The following is a 22,015-nucleotide window of genomic DNA, read 5'->3' on the forward strand; positions in this document are numbered from 1 at the left end:
AAGTACAGACATCACACTGGTCACCCTTCTGGTCATCAGGAAGAAGTTGATCACAAGATATACATTGTCTGTGTTTGGATTTAGATTTCCTTTTCCGAGATGCGAGAGGCAGGCAGCAAGGATCGTAGTCAGGGGCAAAGGCAGGAGGTCTGGAACACAGGCTAGGAACACACAAGGGAACGCTTTCACTGGCACAATGGCAACAAGATCCGGCGAGGGAGTGCAGGGGAAGTGAGGTATAAGTAGGGAAGTGCACAGGTGAAGGTACTGATTAAAACCTCATGCGCCAATCAGTGGCGCACTGGGCCTTTAAATCGCAAAGACCCGGCGCGCGCGCGCCCTAAGGAGCGGGGCCGCGCGCGCCGGGACAGCACAGACGGGGAACGGGTCTGGTAAGCGAGTCGGGATGCGCATCGCGAGCGGGCGCGTCCCGCATCGCGAATCGCATCCCGGCTGGGAACATTATCGCAGCGCACCCGGTCGGCAGGTCTGACCGGGGCGCTGCGAATAGGAGAACGCTGTGAGCGCTCCGGGGAGGAGCAGGGACCCGGAGCGCTCGGCGTAACAGGGGCTCTTAGTATGACTGACGGCATCTCTTGAACAATCTTCTTCAGAATGGGACTTGTCAATGGAATTGGAGGGCACGGATATATGAAAATACCTTTCCAGATGAGGTTAAGGGCATCAATGTGATTCGGATAATTGTTGCGGTACAGCGAGCAGAATTTCTGCAACTTTCTGTTGTCTGCCATGGGCATCATGTCCCATTCTGAACATCCCCATCTGCTGATTATCTGGGTAAAAACCTTAGGATTCAACTCCCACTTGTTGGGGATTTGGGGCTGTCGCTTGTAGGTTCAAGCTGCCTTTTAAATGTACAGCTGACAGGGAGGTTAGATGATGTCTGCAAAGGACATTAGCATTTTGCATTCTTTCTGTAAGGATGGTGATCTTGTTCCTTTCTGTTTTTGGAGATAGTAAATGGACACGGAGTTGTCTGAACGAATCAACAGTGACCTGTTGTTGAGAAGAGGCGTAAAATGAATTAGTGCAAGTCTGATGGCCCTCAATTCCCTGAGGTTTGAAGATAATTGACGCTCTCTCTGTGACCACAGCTTCTCAACCCACTGGGTATTTAAATGGGCCCCCAACCTTGCTTGGTGGCATCTGTAGTTATTAGTGATAGTCTCTGTCTTGAAACTGTTCCCCCTTGATAGATTGACCTCGTTCAGCCATTAGTAAAGCGCAAGACGAGTTTTGCTTGTTAAGTGTAGCAGAGCTGATATGGAACCCACCCTTCGATCCCATCTAGAGAGAATTTCTAACTGAAGTTATTTTTATATGGGCTTTTGCCCGGGGTTAAGAGGCCCAGAACTCGTTTTTCTTCCATCCTTAACTTCATCTGTTTCTCTAGAGGAAGAAAAACTCTTTGTATGACAAAGTCTATTATGAATACCAGAAACAGCTTCTTTCTTGTTAGGGTAAGATCTGACTTTGAGTGATTCACAATGAACCCCACTGAACAGAGCTGTAAAGTAGTCTGAATCTGTTGTGGAAGAAGACAATAGTAACCAATCGTCCAAGTACAGGACTACTTGTATCCCTTGCAGTCTTAGAGACGCCACCAAGGTAATTGCTACCCTGGTGAAGATTCTGGGTGCTGTGGAAAAACCAAAGGGCACTGCCCTGAACTGAAAATGTTGTACTTCTCTTTGACAGACTACAGCAATTCTCAAAACGCTTTTTGAGATGATGAATGAGAACATGCAAATAAGTGTCCATGAGATTGATGGAAACCATCCAATCATCCTTTTGAACAATCCTTGTGACTGACTTCATGTTCCCCATGCAAAACTTTTCTTTCTTTAAACAGATATAGGTACCTCAAGTTTATAATGACCCTCCATCTTTCCCTGGGCTTTGGTACTGGGAAAATTTGAGAATAGAGTCCTTGGCCCCACTGATGAGCTGAAACTGTTTCTAAGGCGTTCTTCAGAAATTCATCTAGAAGAGAATGCACCACTGAACTCGCTTTGTTTAGTAAAAACTTCTTGGCTGCAACAGAAATAAAATTTTGTTTGTAACCCTCTAAAATGCCTAGGGCCCATCTGTCTGAGGACTGGAAAGAAGTTTAGCAGTCTTGCGCCTACAGACTCTACGCACCTATGGTCAGAACTCTGTTTTTGTCACTAGGCTTTCTTTTGTTGCCTTCTTGATACTTTCTCTATGATACTTTTTTTTAAATGGCATAACTACTACAGACAGCTGACACACAAACTGACTTTGCGTCGACTTAAACAACCCTTCAGATGGAAAGTACAGACATCACACTGGTCACCCTTCTGGTCATCAGGAAGAAGTTGATCACAAGATATACATTGTCTGTGTTTGGATTTAGATTTCCTTTTCCGAGATGTGGAATGGCTCCATCTTAAAGCAACAAAGAAAAAAGTAGAAGGGTACTGATATATCACAACACAATTCAAACAATAAGTAACATGCTGCCCCATATATGTAAGCATCAAGGGAAATGGAGGATCTACAGCCCAAACTAGAGACAGCATAACAGTTAAATACCTTAATGGCAAAGGAGTCCAGATGCCCGCACAGCAGAGACGCTGAACGTCATCCTCCCGCGTGCGAATGGCCCTGCCAGACTGGAGCACAACTTCCACTACAACCAAGATGGCCCCCCAACTAAAAGTACACTAAACAATGTTGGACACCAAGAAAGTACAGTAAATACATTCAGTAAGAAGATCTTTACTTACCAATGCGTATCTCTGTAAGGATTCTCTGCCATAGAAACCCTCTGTATGCTGTAGCTTGCCCACTGGAGGAACCATCACCTCGGGCAAACACCTCCTCCTGCAATACCAAGGTCACTTATATTGGCTAATAAGGGACACTGCTGAAGCCAATTAGGGCATCCTGAATAGACCCAGGTAACCCACATGGATCCTCAGGACAGCAGGAACTAGGCAAGTACATTAGAATTAACTCCCAGCAACAGCTGGAGGCACTGGTAGTAATATCTTTAATTTTGAATTCCTAAAAATAATAAAAAGAAAAACATTTTTAATGGTGGGCACTTGGTGTGAAACAACAAATAAGGACGAAAAGAGGACAGAGAAAAACATGATTGTATGCATGATTGGCTGGTACTTAGAGGTCGAGTTTGTATCGTATTGGCTAACTATGTTCAAGTATTTTTCTAGGTGTGTGGTCCTAGGAGGAATCAATGAAGGAAGTATTTATACCTTTCCTCAGCATAGTATTAGTTATACTAATAACATCCAAAATCCATGAAGCATGCATCACTAAATTCTATACACAAACCTAATACCAAGGAAGGGGAAAGAAAAGGGGAAAAATATGTAAATCCCCATTACATATATCTTTCAAGTAGAAATTTGATCCATGGCAACTCGTAAGTGTATTACCATTTTATTGCTTTTCGCTGGTAAACAGGAGACACAATTCCAACACTTCACATCATGTGTGCTTTATAAAGGAATATCGGGAGTGGGTGGAAACCACACCTAAAACTCCCGTTACAACTATCAATGACGCAAACCAGATTGACCGAGGTCTGTGTGACGTCATTGTGGAACCACTGTCTATGTTTCACAGAGTTGCACAAGGAGACATTTTTGAAAACACCCCTTGATGACCGCACACCATAAAATTCTGCAGGTAGATCACCTGTGCCAGGAGTTTTTTTGGCTGCAGGTTTCATCTCTCTATGTATCTCCTCATCACACACATCCTGAGCCAAGAGCGCTTTAACTTCCTCCCTGACCTTATTGTCAATTGCATCCAGCACATATTCTTGCATACTACTATCACAGATCTTCTCATCATACAAGCTCTCCAGAAAGTCAGCAATGACACCCATCATTCTCTCCTCCTTAGTTTCCAAGCCATTTACATCTAAAACTTAATTAAAGGACATGTCCGGTGTTCACTTTTCTTATTGTATCCGTTCCGGGCTGCAAAAAGAAAGAAAATAAGCTTTCTCTTGCCTGCCTACGCTCCCCCGGTGCTCCGGTACAGACGTTCGGTCCCCGGGCTGTATTCTTCATACTTCCTGTTAGCCCGGCACGTCACACGGAGCTTCAGCCTATCACTGGCCGAGGCGGGACATCGCTGCGGCCGGTGATAGGTTAAAGCTCCGTGTGACGTGCCGGGCTAACAGGAAGTAAGAAGAATACAGTCCGAGGACCAAACACCTGTACCGGAGCACCGGGGGAGCCTAGGCAGGTAAGAGAAAATTTGTTTTCTTTTATTTCTCAGCCCGGAAAGGATAAAATAAGAAAAGTGAGCACCGGACATCTCCTTTAAAGTCTTCCATACCTGTACACACCTTTCTAAAGAAAAATCTATTACAGTTTTCATTCCTTTTCATATGTTTCACTTTTACTCTTTAGATGATCTCTTTTCCTTTCTCATTCATACATTTGTTCAGTTCCTTATGCACTTCTTCAATATCAGACTTACCATTGGGACCCAATTCTCCCATTTAATATAGGTACCCCAAATGTCTAGGAAAGCTAATTTGTGACTCCATTGTCACAAGAAATAAGAACATTTCATTTTAACCCAGATCTACCAGGTGCCGATATCTCTGAAACTTTTTCAGGCACTAGGAGGAGTAAGCTTATTCTAAAGGAAATTTTAACTCTTTCTTCACATAAAATGCTCACATTCAGTTTCCAGATTCCTTTCCCTGTAATATTATCAATGATTAGAGATAATTTGTCAAATTTTTTGGGAATGATTACTGAAAGTGGTAATAAAATTCTGAGTTTGCGGTAGTGGTTAGAGTTGTTACAGCAGCACTACCGCAAAGACGTTCCGATTGGCTAAGTGATTTGACTTTGTTATATGTATTACTGAGTAACTGCTGAGGATATTGTTTCTGTTTAAAACATTCCAGTAATATTTAAGATTGTTCTTTGAAGGCTGCTGAATCAGTACAATTACGGTGTATCCATTTGTACTGGCTGTAAGGTACCGTATTTTTCGCCATATAAGACGCACTTTTTCTTCCCCAAAACTGGAAGGGAAAAGTTGGTGCGTCTTATACGACAAATACACATTAAAACCTGTCCTATTGCGGTGAAAGTGACACTAACCCGGCTGCTCAGTCGGGCTGTTCGGGACCGCCTCGGTGATATCGCGGCTCCCGAACAGCTTACAGGACACCGGGAGGGACCTTACCTGCCTCCTCGGTGTCTGCTCCGTGCCAGAATCCCCTGCATGGCCGGCGCTCTCCTTCATCATCATCACGTCGTCGTGCATGCCGGCACATGATCCAATAGGAGCGGCGTGCGTAACGACGTGATGGCGGCGACGGAGAGCGAGGATACCCGGCAGCAGAGACGTTCCGGAGTGACGGGGACACCCCGGGGACGCGGCGACAGCGATGGAGGGTGACATCCAGGGTAGCAGTGACGGGTCCGGAGCGACGGGGACACGTGAATATTACCTCCTATACCAGTGGTCTTCAACCTGCGGACCTCCAGATGTTGCAAAACTACAACTCCTGGCATGCCCGGACAGCCAACAGCTGTCCGGGCTTGCTGGGAGTTGTAGTTTTGCAACATCTGGAGGTCCGCAGGTTTAAGGTTCAGAATCTTTTTTTTCTAGATTTTCACCCTTTAAAATTGGGTGCGTCTTATATGCCGGAGCGTCTTATATGACGAAAAATACGGTATATTTTGGAGCCATTTTTTGTAATAGGCGCTGTGAAAATCTAAATACTATTTGCATTGACCATTTTGAAGAATGTTAAAGTTATAAACATGCTGTCATCATGGGTAATGGTAATGTCCAAATAGTTTACTTTTAGTGTGAAGGTCGAACCTTAGGTAATAGTATTAAGGTGTTGTAGAAGGTGGTAGATGGTATCAATAGGGCCGTCCCATATAAAGAACAAATCATCAATGTATCTTCCATAAGTGATAATATGGGGCATCAGTTTGGTGTTGGACCAGATGTATTGATGCTTGAAAAACCCCCATAAAAATATTAGCGTAAGACGGTGCAAATTTCCCACCCATGGCAGTGCCTAACTTTTTATGGCATATCATCCTATCATAATTCCAAACTCTTGATAAGGAAGTCCTTATGATGGTCATTAATTAAAGGGTCTTTGGACAGACAATCATGGACTCACTGAAGTCCCAGTGTATGATCAATATTTGAGTATAAGGCAGAGACATCGCACGTAATGAGGCTATTTCCCGGTTGCCAAAGGAGCAATTTCAAAAGCTCAATTAGTTAGGATGAATCACATCAAAAACTGGGCAGTTGAGTAGCATATTAGATAAATATCTAGGTAATGTGCCTAATTGCTGAGGGTCAAATTAGTGCAGGAAATGATGGGACAGCCAGGCAGGTTCTGAACAGATTTGGGAATTTTGGAGAGAAAAGAAAAGTAGGGTTTATTGCCAGGAGTGGAGTTGATGTATTTCAATTTGTCTTTAGTAAGTAAACCCTTATCTGCTGCTGCTGCTGCAGTAGTAAAAAAAAGATAAGGAGGGAGATTTATCAAGGGATTTAAGCAGCTTTTTTTGCTTACAAAAGTCGCACAAAAAGTTGCGCGTGTGCCTAAGGAATTTTTTGTGCGACTTTTGTGGGTAAGCAAAAAATACCAATCTGCCCTACCTAAGCAATTTTCAGTTTTTACTTTGCAGTCGTCCAGGATTTACCATTGCGAAAGTCTCACGTAAGCAAATAAAAGTCACAAACCCCCTTCAGCATAAGACCTGGCTTACAAACTTGACCATGACAGCATTTTCAAAAAGTCGCACGTGAGACTTTTTTGTGCGACTTTTTTTTACTTTCATTTTCCCAGGCTAGGTGGGATGAGCGGGTAGGAGAGGTACAGGAGGGTGACAAGCTTGTCACCCGCCCGCACATCTCCCCCAGCCCTGCTGCATGACTACAACTCCCATTATGCCCTTAGTGTAAGGGCATGCTGGGAGTTGTAGTCATGCGGTAAGGGTGGGAAATATGCGGGTGGGTTACAATAAATGTACAAACCTATTTTCCTTGTTTTTTTTCCCTTCTCATTTCAGATCCATGTATCCTGTGGACTATGACCAGTGTTTTTTGTTTAATGTTAATAAAATGGTTAACGAGGGCTTGTGAGGGAGTGTTTTTTGGAATAAAAGTTTTTTAAACATGTTGTTTTTTTTATTTGTCCGGTATATGTCCGGCATTAGCCGCGGTATTGCTGATAGCAACCAGGACCTGCCGGGTATGAAGCACGCTCAGCTCCTGAGCGTGCTTCACATAACGGGAGCTGGCCAAGGATGTAAACATATGTCCATCGTTGTTAAGGAGTTAAAAGGTTTTAAATGCTGAGTTTATACTAATATTAACCCCTTAATGACCAAGCCCATTTTAACCTTAAGGACCAGGCCAATTTTATTTTTGCGTTTTCGTTTTTTCCTCCTCGCCTTCAAAAATCCATAACTCTTTTATATTTCCATCTACAGACCCATATAAGGGCTTGTTTTTTGCGTGACCAATTGCACTTTGTAATGAAACCTCTCATTTTACCATAAAATATATGGCAAACTACAAAAAAATATTTTTTTAGGGAGGAAATTTAAATAAAAACAACAATTTTGCACATTTTGGAGGGTTTTGTTTTCACACTGTACACTTTACAGTAAAAATGACGTGTGTTCTTTATTCTGTGGGTCAATACGATTAAAATGATACCCATGGCTAGATACTTTTATATTTTTGTACCGCTTAAAAAAACATCTAAAACTTTTTGTACAAAATCAGTAAGCTAAGATCGCCCTATTTTGAACACCTATAACTTTTTCATTTTTCCATGTATAGGGCGGTATGAGGGCTCATTTTTTGCGCCATCATCTGTACTTTTTATCGATACTACATTTATGAAATTTTTTTAAAATAAAATGTGACAAAAAGCTGCATTTGTGGACTTTTTTTTTTTTTTTTTTACATTTTATTTTTCACCGTACGGGTTCATTAACATTATATTTGGATAGTTCGGACATTTACGCACGCGGCAATACCAAATATGTTTATATAACAAAAAAAAATTACGCTTTTTGAGTTTTTTTTTTAACTTTTTATTTTTACATTTTTCTACTTTTTTTTTTTACACTTTTTACGTCCCCATAGGGGACTATCTATAGCAATCATTTGCTTGCTAATACTGTTCAGTGCTATGCATAGGACATAGCACTGATCAGTATTATCGGTGATCTACTGCTCTGGTCTGCTCGATCTAAGACCTGAGCAGAAGACCCCGGGAGATGGCCGGAGCCAGGTGAGGGGACCTCCGTCCGCCATGCTGGATGATCGGATCGCCGCGGCAGCGCTGTGGGCGATCATACATTCAAAGTACCACACTGCCGCAGATGCCGTGATCTGTATTGATCACAGGATCTGAGGGGTTAATGGCGGACATCCGCACGATCACAGATGTTGGCCATTACCGGCGGGTCCTCGGCTGCTGCTAGCAGCCGGAACCTGCCGTGTATGACGCGAGCACCATTCCGATGCTCGCGGTGATACACATGACATAAATGAACGTCCTGGTGCGCGCAGTCCTGCCAAACCAGGACGTACATTTACATCCGTGGTTGTTAAGGGGTTAAAGATATAAACTGATCCGTCATTTTTGGGGTTAGTGATCTTCGTATTGCCTAGTTTATAATTTTTCCTTTCCTTGTTTTGCCACTTCTGGTTCCTCTTTTTTCCTTTTTTGGCTCTTAGGTAGAAACAAGTACGGAATGGTACGGAGTTGTGGACAGCTCAATGATGTTGAGTATTCTCTTCAGAGATAGCTGAAGCTTCTAATGGATGGCAAGCAAGGAAATCAGTAGTAATAGGAGCTATAGAATTGCAGAATGTTGCCATACAGGTATGCTCAGTAAATCTGCATGCTCAGTAAGTTCCCATAATGGTGTTCCAGTGTAGGAGCCATAAGTTTTTTCTGTAAAAGTTCAAAAGGGGGTTGGCACTGTAGTAAATCAATGGTGTTCGAGGATTAGAGTAGTAATGTAGAAAGATCCCAGCACTCGACAGGTTTCAGCTAAATCTTATATTTTTTATTGATGCAAAGAATACTTCAAACACAGGAAGCACGTGTTCCGGCGTTAAAGGGGTATTCCGGGCAAAAACATTTTATCCCCTATCCAAAGGATAGGGGATAAGATGTCTGATCGCGGGGGGGCGCCGCTGGGACCTCCCGCGATCTCCCAGCAGCACCCACATTCTATGCGGGAGCTGCATCACCAGTTTCGGAAACCTCCAGGTTTCCGGGACTGGGGATTTGACGTCACGCCCCGCCCCCTCCATTCATGTCTATGGGAGGGGGCATAGACATGAATGGAGGGGGCGTGGCATGAAATCACGTCCCCAGTCCCAGAAACCCGGAGGTTTACTAAACTGGAGACGCAGCTCCCGCCTAGAATGCAGGTACTGCAAGGAGATCTTGGGGGGGGGGGGGGGGTCTCAGCGGGGAACTCCCCGCGATCAGACTTCTTATCCCCTATCCTTTGTATAGGGGATAAAATGTTTTTACCCGGAATACCCCTTTAAGCTCCAAAAGCTTTGGCCAGGAGATAAATAAAAAAAAATTAAAAAAAATTCAAAGTCCAAAATTGCATATTTTTGGCAACTTTGTATACCCTAAAAAAATTTATAAAAAGCGATCAGAGTCCCATCAAAACAAAAATGGTACAGATAAAAACTACATTAGTGGGTATCCTTGTAACCGTATGGACCTACAGAATAAATAGATGTAATTTTTATCAAAAAGTGCACTGCGTAGAAACGGAAGCCGCTAAAAATGACAAAAGGGCTTTTTTTTAAAAAAAAATTGTCCCACAAATAATTTTTTATAATTTATTTGCCGTAGATTTTGTGGTGAAATGACTGATGTCATTACGAAGAAAAATTGGTAGAGCATAAAACAAGCCCTCATATAGGTCTGTTGGTAGAAAACTGAAAGCGTTATGACTTTTAGAAGATGAGGAGGAAAAAACGAAAGTGCAAAAACGGAAAACCCAGAGTCCTTAAGGGGTTAATGCAGCTGCGTTTCTTGCGGATGGTACATCAGAGGTGTGCTGGAGGAGACCAAGAATGGCCTGAAAAGACAGAAGAGAGAGGATTTAAAAAAACAACTGGTATTTCATCTTTCTCCTGAACACAGACTACAAGATCCTTGCTAAGGTGCTAGCAGACTGACTAAAGGTCCTCAGCAGACAGATCCTTCACCCACATTAAGCCTGCGCCATTTGTGGCCAGAGGGACAGACAGCCTCGCCCTCATTAAGGACCCAAGGAATTACATCAAGGACCAACGTGTGTCCACATCCCTGGTCAGTCTTGATCAAGAAATGCATTTGATTGTGTTTTGAACGTGTTCATAGGCAGGATGCTGTGTGGAGGTTCTGGCTGGGTGAAATGTTCTGGTCTTTTTTAACCTAATGTATCTTGATATCTTCAGCACGGTGTTCGTGAACGGCTGGAAAACTGACCCCTTTTTTACTCCTCTCTGGAGTCAGACAAGGCTCCCCAGTTTCACCTCATCTTTTTGTTTGTGTTATAGAACTCCTCGCAGAGTTTTTTCAGCAAAATCCAGAGGTCAGAAGGATCACCGTACCGGGACCAGACCGTCAAGTGACCAAGTGTTTGCAGTACATGTACGACATAACCAATTTCTGTGCTGAACAGCGTTCGGTGATGGCCTTCGTCCAGACAAAAAAATTTGCCCAGGTTTCAGGAACAAAAGTCAACTGCGGAAAGTCAGGGGTCATGATTTTTAAGGAGAGTGGGCTCTGGCCCCCAGCGACCCATTACTCTTCTTCATTGAACCGGACTTTATCAAGATTTTGGGATTCTGTTTTGGGAAGAATGGAGTCGCCCTAAAGTCTTGGAAAGATTGTCTGGCCAAAGGACACTTTAAGATTGGACTGTGGAGCCTTAGACAACTTACCATGGAGGAAAATACTGCTGTGCTGTGTAATAAGACCTTTCCTGTGCTCTAATACATTGGACAAGCCTGGTCCCTTTATTTCACTGTACTACGAGCGATTAGCAGGACCGTGCACTTCATTTGGGGCTCCAAATTGGGTAGAGTAAAATGGACAGTCATGTACTAGGAGCCACGCAAGGGTGGGAAGCCTGCTTACAAACTATTCTATCGTGGACACTCTGAGTGTTGAGGAAGAAGAGGATTAACATCCCTCTCCTTCCCCCTCTCCCTCATTTGCTTTGTCTCTCAATAAAGCTTCAGGCCTGAGATTTCACCTTACTACTCCTTTCTCTCCCAACCTCTATCACTGTCTGTCATGCTTTATTGTTTGAATTTGTTTCATAATGTGTGCAGGAATGTTAGTGTAGCGTGTGTTATGATGCATTATGTAGGAAACCTGTGCTGTATCTTGTACTGTCATGCTATGAATGGTTATTGTATTAAGTTATTGTGTGCTTCCTCCTAGCCTGCGCTGCGTCGCAGTACATTTTATGTGTGTTTATGATGATTAATTGCTATTTAAGTTATTTTTAATCCTTATGAGCACTACAGTTCAGCTAGCCTTGGGGAAGGTCTGAGTCTAGAACCACATACGGCTTTCACAAAGCATTGTTTAAAAAAAAGCAGGTGAGTTCCCATCAACATTTGTCTGCTTGCAACTTGAAATAACAAGAAATAGCAAGCACTCAGAATGCTGTGCCGCTACGGATGCAAAGTTGTCAAGTTCGGTAGAAACTGATGGATGGACAGCTTCAGAGGAAAGCGCACAAGTTTCCCAACTCAGTTCAGACTTCTTTTACTCCACATATATTTGGTTCTTCTTTGTTGTTTTTAGGCTGCAAAACTATTGATTACAGTAAAAAATATGAACACTCAAACAGCCCTAGAAACGAAATAAAAAAATATAAAGAGGTCAGAATAGAGAACATTTTAGAGGGTGTAGCTTGCGAGGTCAGAGTAGGACAATTTTATGGGGGGGGGGGGGGGGTGGACTTTCCAGGCATCCAGGTAAGGCGTGCTTTACCTCAGCTCTGCCTGGGATATATAATACAGTAGGATTCCAGCACTGCACATCTGGATGCAAGGCCCTTCTGCACCCCCAGACTTCTGGTCTCCTCCAGACTCTCTTGCCACCTTCCCTGTCTCTGGTGGTTACACGTATCATTATAAGTGTATTGCAACATTTTCCTGGCCACTTTGCTGCACTGGCTGCCCTTTTTTCCTGTTAGGTAGCTAATTCTACTCAGCACTGGTCTGACAACAGGCTATAGTTGGCAGAATCTCACCTAATGTGTTCTTCTCATTGCTGATCCTGGACTGCCATCTAGGGGCCATTTCTAAGATATACTTCTGTCATCTGGTAGCTCGTGCTACAGGTTATTTCTCTACATGCCGCAATTCCATGCTACCTGGCCCTGCTTCTCTGTACTAGTTATACAGTGGACTGCACTCTCTGGTTCTTTCTCCAGTGAGCTAATGAACCTCTGCTTACATTACCTTGCTTCCTGAGTTTCCTGTTTAGCTATCGACGGGAAGCACTGATGCTTTATATCCGGCGCGGAGTAAAACTAGTGGCATTTCCAAGTGGTCGGTGGACCCAGCCCGTACTGAGACTTTCTTCTGTCATATTGAAACTTCTTTTGCCCCCAAGGAGTGTTCTACCTGCTCTACAGCTCCTTAGGCAAGATGAGACTCATGTGAAGCTACATCTCTGTCACTGAGACCCCATGCCTTGCATCTAGTGCCTCCATTGGTCACTCTTCTAGGGCCTCCTCCCCAACAATAGCTTCATGATCTATGGTCACTTTGTTGTCATTTTCAGTTTTTCTGCGCCCTGGTCCTGGGTTAGGAATGTTAAACGTTTCCTCAACTTCTTAGGCTGGGTTCACACTACGTTTTAAGCAAAACGGGACCGTATACGGCTGGGGGGAGTGAAAATCGGGCGCTCCCGTACTTCGGTCAGCTCATTTTTGCCCCGTATACGGTTCTCTAACCAAACCTAAAACCATGGTAGACCACGGTTTTAGGTCCGGTGGGAAAACCGTATACGGGGCAAAACATGAGCCGACCAGAGTCAGCGTTTGACTCCGGTCGGCTCATTGAAATGCATGGATGAATGAACCCAGCCTTACATGGAATGTGGCCGGTCTAAACTCTCAGGTTAAACGGAGACAAGTTTTTGATCATAATTCCAGGATACACCAACAGTTAGTAAAAAAGCATCAGCATATAAATACTTCTCTTTCTCAAGATTCTGCAGAAGCTTGAGAAAGAGCATGAGATCGCTTGAAACAGCTGTCGCGCTGATTGCAGCTCCCCTGGCCGCACACCATCACCTCCCCACTGCACTTGTGATTATGCACCAAAGAAAATAAAGACATTTTGGATACTATAGTGGTGAGTGCTTTAGCTTTTTGTCTATCATTACCTTGTCATCATTGGGAGACATGTGATGATGTGTCTTCAGTGAATAGCACACCTGTAGGAACGGGAATGCAACTCAAGATCATAAAATATATGAAATATAAAACAAGATGCAATGCATCAGGGTGGGGTTGAGTCCAAGTCAATAAAGTGAAATATAATCATAAAAATAAATTTTTTTCGTTCCGGCCGTTGAGACCAAGAATCCCAAGCGCATCAGCGTGCGTGATCCACTCAGCTTCACGCTGTCTGAAGACCCGTTCTCTAGGTGTACCGCCTATAGTAATTCTTTCAATGCCACAAATGGTAAGTGAGTTCACATCACTATTATGACATGGCTTCATATGTTCAATAGGTCTTGCAGACACTATACCAGTCAGAAAGCATTTGTGCTCCTGGAATTGAGAGAAGAGACATCTTTTAGTGGAACCTATATAGTACCTTTCACAGAGACAGAGGATGGCGTACACCACTCATTCTGAGCAGGAGCATATACACTCCTGTATAGCTATCTCTGTTCGTCCGAACCTGATAAACGCACCTCTGCGCAATTGTGTGCAGTGTGAACACGTCCGACACCTTAAAGTTCCCTTTCAGTTCGTTCGGTGAGAGCCAATTTTCAGAAGGATCTTTAGTGCTAAAAATAGATGAGACCAACATATTTTTTTAGACTGTCACTGCCATCTGAAAGTGACCAATGTTTTTTTTCTGGCTATATTCTATAAGATGGGATCTCTTTCTGTGATATGCCAGTTCTTGTGCAAAGCTTTCTTTATGGTATCGGACAAAGGATTTTTCTTTTTCCCTTTTTTTAATGCCTTTTGAAGATCAAATCTTTGCTAGGGATTTTTCATGGTTTGTCCAAAGCAAAAAAAAAAATAAATAAATAAGGGGGTCCGCCCCTGAAACATTGTGCCATGACTGGTGAAAGCACAGATATCGCTGCTAATCGTTGCTGCTATATGTAACTTATCAAGTCCTGCGAGACTGTCCATGTGCAATATGAAATAAGGAAAATAAAGCCGGAAGAATCTTCTCGATTAATGTGAGTTTTTGCTATTTTTTACTCACGAAAAAAATACTGTTTAATGTTGGCGTGCTGTTAGCACCTCTATAGCCACACACACGTGTTTAACTCAGTTTGTCCAAAGCAGTCACTAGTAGATCGTAAGGATAGCCTCTTTGTAAAAATCTATCCTAAAGCTCTTTGGCCTGTGTCTCAAATTTTTCTTCAGTACTGTTGATTGTCCTGATCCAGAGAAATTGACTGTATGGTAATAAGTTTTTTGTATGTTGTGGATGGTAGCTGGTACAATGTAAATAGGAATTGATGGCTGTTTCTTTTACGAAAACCTGTGGTTACTAGTGTGTTACCAGAATTGTGGTTTACACATTAAGGAATTCGATTGTGTTTTTAATGAATTTGCTGATATTTTTATTATTTATAGGGGCACTCCGCTGCTCAGCGTTTGGAACAAACTGAGCTTGTGACATCATAGCCACGCCCCTCAATGGAAGTCTATGGGATGGGGCGTGACAGCCATCACTCCCCCTCCCATAGACTTGCATTGAGGGGGTGGGGCGTGATTTCATGAGGGGGCGGGGCTATGATGTCACAAGCTCCCGATGTCGGCTCCAGCGTTCGGAACAGTTTGTTTCAAACTCTGAACAGCGGAGTACCCTTTTAAGTGCTTGAGAAAAGAGTTGAATTGCTGCTTGTCTCCCTCCAACGTGATGAAAACATCGTCAACAAATCTTGTATATAGTTTCAGATGTTTAACAAACTGATTTTTTTTGTTATAGATGATCTTTTGTGCGAGTGCAGCAAGGTGTAAATTTGCAAAAGTCCATCACTGTCCTGGACCTTTGGAAGCACCATTCGTTATTAAAAACAAAACAATTGTTCCCTAACACTATCTCCAGGCCTTCAGTTACAAAATGCACATATTCTTTACTTTTTCCTGCTGTTAGTAGTAGAGACTCTCCATATCAAGTGTGGCCAAACTGTATGTCTCTTCCCATTGAAAATGATCCAGCAGTTGGAGGAAGCTGTCTGTGTCCTTCAGATGCAAGGGTATGCTACAAAGAAATGGCTTGAGAAGCCAATCTAGGTATTTTGAAAGATATTCAATAGTAACCCCTATACCTGCCACTATAGGTCTCCATGGAGGGGAGTCCAAGCTTTTGTGGACTTTAGGCAGCAAATACCACTGCGGTTTGTTTACGAAGTTTACAGCTCTTTTTTACTTAACAGATCCTGCTCTACACTCTTATGTAGTCCTGAGTTTGGATAACATTTTTGTGGTAGGATTGGATGTAAAGGGTAAATACCCATCTTTGTTTTTTAGTTGTCTGTGTGCTTCTGCAATGTAGTATTCTCTAGACATCACAACCACACTGCCCCCTTTATCGCCTTTTTTCACGATAACATAATTACGGTAGTGCTACCATTTATGGCTCTTAGTTCCTTATCTGACAGATTACTGGAGGCTGATGGATAGATAAATGATTTTACATCTTTGGTGACTTGAGAAGAGAAAATTTCAAGGCTGCTACCTGGCTAAATTTGTGATGTGAATGCTGACTGGTTACCTCCTGTGAAATCTGCAACATGTAGAACCCGCTCTTCCTGATTTTCATCAGTGTTCTCATTGCTGTCATGTATCAGGTCCAGGATACACTCTCTTTCAGTGTGAGAAAAAGTTGTTGGTGCAAAAAAAAACGATAGCGATAGCCGTCCAATAATGGCAGGTATTTCCCTTTCCTTAGTAGTTTTAGTTGCTGTAATTTTTTTTATTAGTTTCAAAGAACTTATATAAGTTTATTTTTCTAATTCCTTTGAACAGGTCTATTTGAAAAGATACTGGATAAAATTTTGTTGGTACACAGAAATGTAAGCCTTAGGATAGCAGTTGTACACAATCTTTGTCCAAAGTAACGTTTATGTAATTAATTTCTGTAGTAGGATTTAAAGGGGTTATCCAGGAAAAAACTTTTTTATAAATCAACTGGCTCCAGAAAGTTAAACAGATTTGTAAATTACTTCTATTAAAAAAATCTTCATCCATTCAGTACTAATGAGCTTCTGAAGTTGAGTTGTTCTTTTCTGTCTAAGTGCTCTCTGATGACACGTTTCTCGGGAACCGCCCAGTTTAGAAGCAAATCCCCATAGCAAACCTCTTCTACTCAACAACTCAACTTCAGAAGCTGATAATTATTGAAAGGATTAAGATTTTTTAATAGAAGTAATTTACAAATCTGTTTAACTTTCTGGAGCCAGTTGATATAAAAAAAAAGTTTTTTCTTGTTCCAGTTGACTTGTCTCTTGGGTTTTTTACCTCTGTCCCGCCGAATGCATTGACGGGACTCCTCTGTTTTTTGACCCTTCTCTTAATGTAGATTCCCTGTAGTCTTCTCTGGGACTTAAATCTTCCATTGAACTGGAATCAGTATCGGTAGTCCAATAATCCATGTTTTTATTTTTTGGCTTTCTTCTAGTGAACTGTTTTTTCTTTTTCTTGTTGCCATATGAAAATACAGCATTATATAGTGCTTGCCTTACTTCCAATGATGAGGGCATGCACACTTAAAGGAGTATTCCAGGAATTTTCTTATTTGACTATGCTACAGGGGCTGTAAAGTTAGTGTAGTTCATAATATAGTGTTTGTACCTGTGTGTGACGGTTTTCTTACAATTCTTATGTGATTTTCACCCCAATATTTATTACTGTTATCTCAGAGTTTTCCCAGGTTGCAATGCGGCCGAGACCTGACCTCACTAGTCAGCTGATGACAGGGAACCTGTCCGCTTCAATGCGTGGAGGGATAGCTTGGTGGGAGAGAGATCAATCTGCAACTAATGCAACAGCTGTAGGCCCCCTGATTGAAAATCACAGGTCTTTTGAATGGAAGAAGCTCATTTATGTTTCATAATGGTGGATAACCCATTTAATGGCCAGGGTGTGTTTTCAGCTCAGACAACAGGAACTTTGCACCTCTTTTGTCAACGCCGTTTGCTTGGGCCCTGCTAAATGCCCTACAATATAGACTCAGTTCGGTGCTTTACAGACTATTTCCTGGAGATCGTACTGTTGGGGTTATCCAGGAGGCCTGGTGCCTTATGAACTGTTATAAGGACACTTTGGGGGAGATTTATCAAAACCTGTGCAGAGGAAAATCTGACCACTTGCCCATAGCAACCAAGCAGATCCCTTCTGTGGGCCTCTGAAAAATGAAAGAAGCAATCTGATTGGTAGCTATGAACAACTGGTCAGTTTTTCCTCTGCACAAGTTTTGATAAATCTTCCCCTTTGTTCTTTGCCAGGAAACACTTGGTTATAAACTCGGAGATGTTTGTCCAGGACTAGTCTGTAGCCTCCTGAGGAACTATTTTATCAAGGACAGTCTGGATGTTAAGGAGGAAGAGGATTAACACCTCTTTCCTTCCCACCTGTGTACAGTAAAATGAAAATATTACTATGTTGGGGAGAAATTGGAAAGGAACCCACAATTTAGCAACTTTTGTTTTTTTTTGTTTTTTACACAGTGTAGTTTATGGTAAAACTGTGCAAAATTTGACAAATATTTTAATTTACTTGCCAATTTTCCCACAAAAAACTGCACCCTTTATTTTGCTGAATTTCCGCATATAAAGTAAAATATGAGCAAAAAAAATTACACTGTATGAACCCAGACCAACATTTTTAACAAAATAAGTATTTGTAAAACGCTGTTTCTAAACGGTGCTGCAGCACAGGAGGGTTATGAAGCGAGCTCAGGAGCTGAGTTGGCATCATACCCGCATGGTCCTAGCTACTATCAGCAGCCAGGACCCGTGGCTAATGCCGGACATCGCCGTTCAGGCAGATGTCCGACATTAACTCTTAAAATTGATCGCCGCGTCTAAAGTGAAAGTGATCGGGACCATTGTGGTAAAATCGCGATGTCCCGATCAGCTAGGACGCATCAGGAGGGTCCCTTACCTGCCTCCTGTGCGTTTGATCGGCGATTGATTGCTCCAAGCCTGAAATCCAGGCTTGAGAAATCAACCGCCGATAACAGTGATCAATGCAATGCATTGATCAGTGTATTGAATCAATGTACTGCATGTTATAATCCCCTATGGGGGCTATAACATTCCCATAAAAACAAAACAAAAAACTGTGCAAAGAAAAATAAACATATGTGGTATCGCCGAATGCGTAAGTGTCCGAACTATAAAAATATATTGTCAATAAAACCGCGTACGCGTAAAAAAAATTCCAAAGTCCAAAATAGCGTATTTTTGGTCACTTTTTATACCATAAAAAAATGAATAAAAATCTATCAGAAAGTCCGATCAAAACAAAAATGGTACCGAAAAAAACTTCAGATCATGGTGCAAAAAACTTAGCCCTCATACCGCCCTGTACAAGGAAAAATAAAAAAGTTATAGGGGTCAGAAGAGGACAATTTAAACATAAATTTTCCTGCATGTAGTTACGATTTTTTTTCAGAAGTACGACAAAATCAAACCTATATAAGTTGGATATCATTTTAATCATATGGACCTACAGAATAAAGATAAGGTGTTATTTTTACCAAAAAGCCCCCAAAAGTTACAAAATGGCGTTTTTTCTTCAATTTTTTCACACAATGATTTTTTTTCCCGTTTCGCCCTACATTTTTTGGTAAAATGACTGATGTCCTTACAAAGTAGAATTGGTGGCGCAAAAAATAAGCCATCATATGGATTTTTAGGTGAAAATTTTAAGGGTTATGATTTTTAAACGGTAAGGAGGAAAAAACGAAAGTGCAAAAATGGAAAAACGCTATGTCCTTAAGGGGTTAAACTTGCCTTATACTGACCCCTATAACTTTTTTATTTTTCTGTATACAAGGCTGTATGAGAGCTAATTTTTGTGCCATGATCTGTAGATTTTTTCTGTACCATTCTTGTTTTGATGGGACTTTTTGATCTCTTTTAATATAATTTTTCAGGAATGTGATGTGACCAAAAATCCCAATCCCATGTTGGTGCTGTTTCAGAAGGGTTTTTTCCATTAAAATATTCCAGAAGAGCATCTCTCAGAAAAGATGTTAAACTTACAGGCTTTTAGTTTCCAAGATCCCCTTTTGAATATTGGTATCACATTGGTACCTAAGCACCAATCTTGTGGAACACTCCCTGTCAATATAGAAGTTTTCAAATATAAGGGTACATCTAGCACAGTACTTAATTCCTGCAAAACCTTGGGATGGTTGCCCTTTGGGCACAGTGATTTGTTTGATTTAATGATACTAAAGCAGTGCCACACTTCTTGATGGGTGAAACAGGTGAAATTTACTGTAAGAATTTACAGCATCCATTTATCTGTATTTTGCATTTTTCTGCTTGGGGTCCTGTTCAGACATTGTGTTTATGTCTGAACAGTTTCTGTTTATTCTCCCTGGTCTGGAAAGAGTTAATGCTTCCAGCCTTCAGCTCTGGAAGTCTATATAAGGCCTCTTGAGGTGCTGCTCTGGGCTGGTAATTACACCTGTTACTCTAAACATGTTTGCATTATGTTCACTATGTTTGTCTGTGCACATGTATCCTGAGTTTTAACCATGGTTATCTGTCCTGTTTGATACATAGATTTTAGCTTGCCTTGTTTTAGTACCTTTCTCGGGTTTTAGTATTCTTGTATTGTTTGTTCTGCTTTGTGTTTCCTAGTCCGTATTCACAATGTGTGTTTGTAAGTCCTGTATTGACATTGTTTGACCCTGGATCTCCTAGAATAGAATCCTGTTCTGAGCCTTGTGCTAATCCATCTATCTAGGAGTGAGCTAGTCTTGTGTCTGTACCCGTGTTGGTTTGTATTTAGGATTTTTGTTCCCTCCTAGGCTTTAGTATTGATTTCCCGCCATGTTTGGAGTGTGGTGTCTAGTGTGTTTCTTGTTCAGAGTCCAGTGCGAACTGTGCTCTTGATTTTCTGACCGGTTTAGTGTTCTGACATTCAGTTAACCTGTTCATCCCCTGCATCTCCTGGTTTTGTCAGCTGTAAACTTATCCTTAAATCTAGTCTTGTTCCCATTTTCATTTCTGACATTAATCTTTATCCTGGTTCTTGAACTGTTTGTTAGTATGCTATATCCTGCCTGGTATACATCACACGGGGGCGGAGCCGTGATGTCACAATACTCCGGCCCCGTGATCGGCAGTCATCAGACCCGGAGCGAACATGCTCCCGGGGCTGATGGTAATGGGGTGCTGCGTCAAAGATCACGGGGGTCCCCAGCGGCGGGGATAGGGGATAAAATGTCTTAGTGCCGGAGTACCCCTTTAAGTTTAACTTTTTGATAGCCCCACTAGTTGACATCTTATAATAGGATAAATTAAAATATTATTATGTTGTGGTCAATATTACCAAGGTGATCCCCTTCCTCTACTTCGGATATTTTGTCTGACCTATTGAGTAGTATGGAAGCCAGGATGATAAAGATGAAAAGAGGGCAGACATTTCTGCAGAGCAATGAACCCAAACACACAGAAAACTCTCAAATGGTTTCAAAGAAAGAAAATAAAGCTGCTATAATGGCCCAGCAGATCATCTGACTTATATCCCATTGAAAATCTACGGAAAGAACTAAAGATCAGGATTTGTAGAAGAGGCCCACAGAACGTTCAAGATTTGAAGTCTGTTTGTGTGGAAGAATGGGCCAAAATCCCCCCCAAGAACAACGCGTGTGACTAGTTGCTCCTTACAGGAGGTGTCTTGAAGCTAGGGATGTCCCGATACCATTTTTTGAAGACCGAGTACGAGTACCAATACTTTAATTCTAGTACTCGCCGATACTAAGTACGAGTACTTATATTTTAAAGGGAATCTGACCCCAGGGTGACCCGGCTTCTGGCGCTGCTTACCGTATGATATGTGGGTCCTTGTTGTGTACAATGGAGGCGGCTGCTGTAGTATGAGCCAAGATTTCTCCCTTCTCCATTGGACAGAACAGGGAATTTGCATTGGCGGTGAGACTGATGACCACATGGTGAACAGCGGTAGAAACCGGGTCACCTGACCTATCTACCTATAAATTCAAGTTAGTGCAGGTGACTGCTGTAAGATTGTCTTTAATAGTAGGTAGTATCCCCTTGCAGACATTAGCAGCAGCCCCCTTGTAGACAGCAGCCCCCCTGTAGACATAAGTAGCAGCCCCCCTGTAGACCACAGCCCCCCTTTAGACAATGGGCCCCCATTTAAACAGCAGCAGCCCCGCCCCCCTTTACACAGCAGCAGGGCCCCCCCTTAAGAAAGCAGAAGGGCCCCCCCTTTAGACAGCAGCAGGGCCCCCCTTTAGACAGAAGCAGGGGCCCCCCTTTAGGCAGCAGCAGGGCCCCCCTTTAGACAGCAGGGCCCCACCTTTAGACAGCAGCAGGGCCCCCCGTTTAGACAGAAGTAGGGCCCCACCTTTAGACAGCAGCAGGGGCCCACCTTTAGACAGCAGCAGGGCCCCCCCTTTAGACAGAAGCAGGGGCCCCCCTTTAGGCAGCAGCAGGGCCCCCCTTTAGACAGCAGGGCCCCACCTTTTAACAGCA

General features: G+C 42.5%; 1 long non-coding RNA gene across 3 annotated transcripts in view; it reads right to left on the bottom strand.

Annotated features, from left to right (window-relative positions):
• Nucleotides 1-719: 719 nt before the first annotated feature.
• Nucleotides 720-22,015, bottom strand: part of LOC130295704 (uncharacterized) — a 28,567-nt gene continuing 7,271 nt past the window's right edge. For all 3 annotated transcript variants that reach the window (XR_008848964.1, XR_008848961.1, XR_008848965.1), the window contains 3 exons: nucleotides 2,772-3,051; nucleotides 2,164-2,430; nucleotides 720-2,055 (listed from right to left, as the gene is read on the bottom strand). This is a non-coding gene — a long non-coding RNA (uncharacterized LOC130295704). The remainder of the gene's footprint in view (nucleotides 2,056-2,163; nucleotides 2,431-2,771; nucleotides 3,052-22,015) is intronic.

This window comes from Hyla sarda, chromosome 1 (assembly GCF_029499605.1).
Source record: "Hyla sarda isolate aHylSar1 chromosome 1, aHylSar1.hap1, whole genome shotgun sequence".
NCBI lineage: Eukaryota > Metazoa > Chordata > Amphibia > Anura > Hylidae > Hyla > Hyla sarda.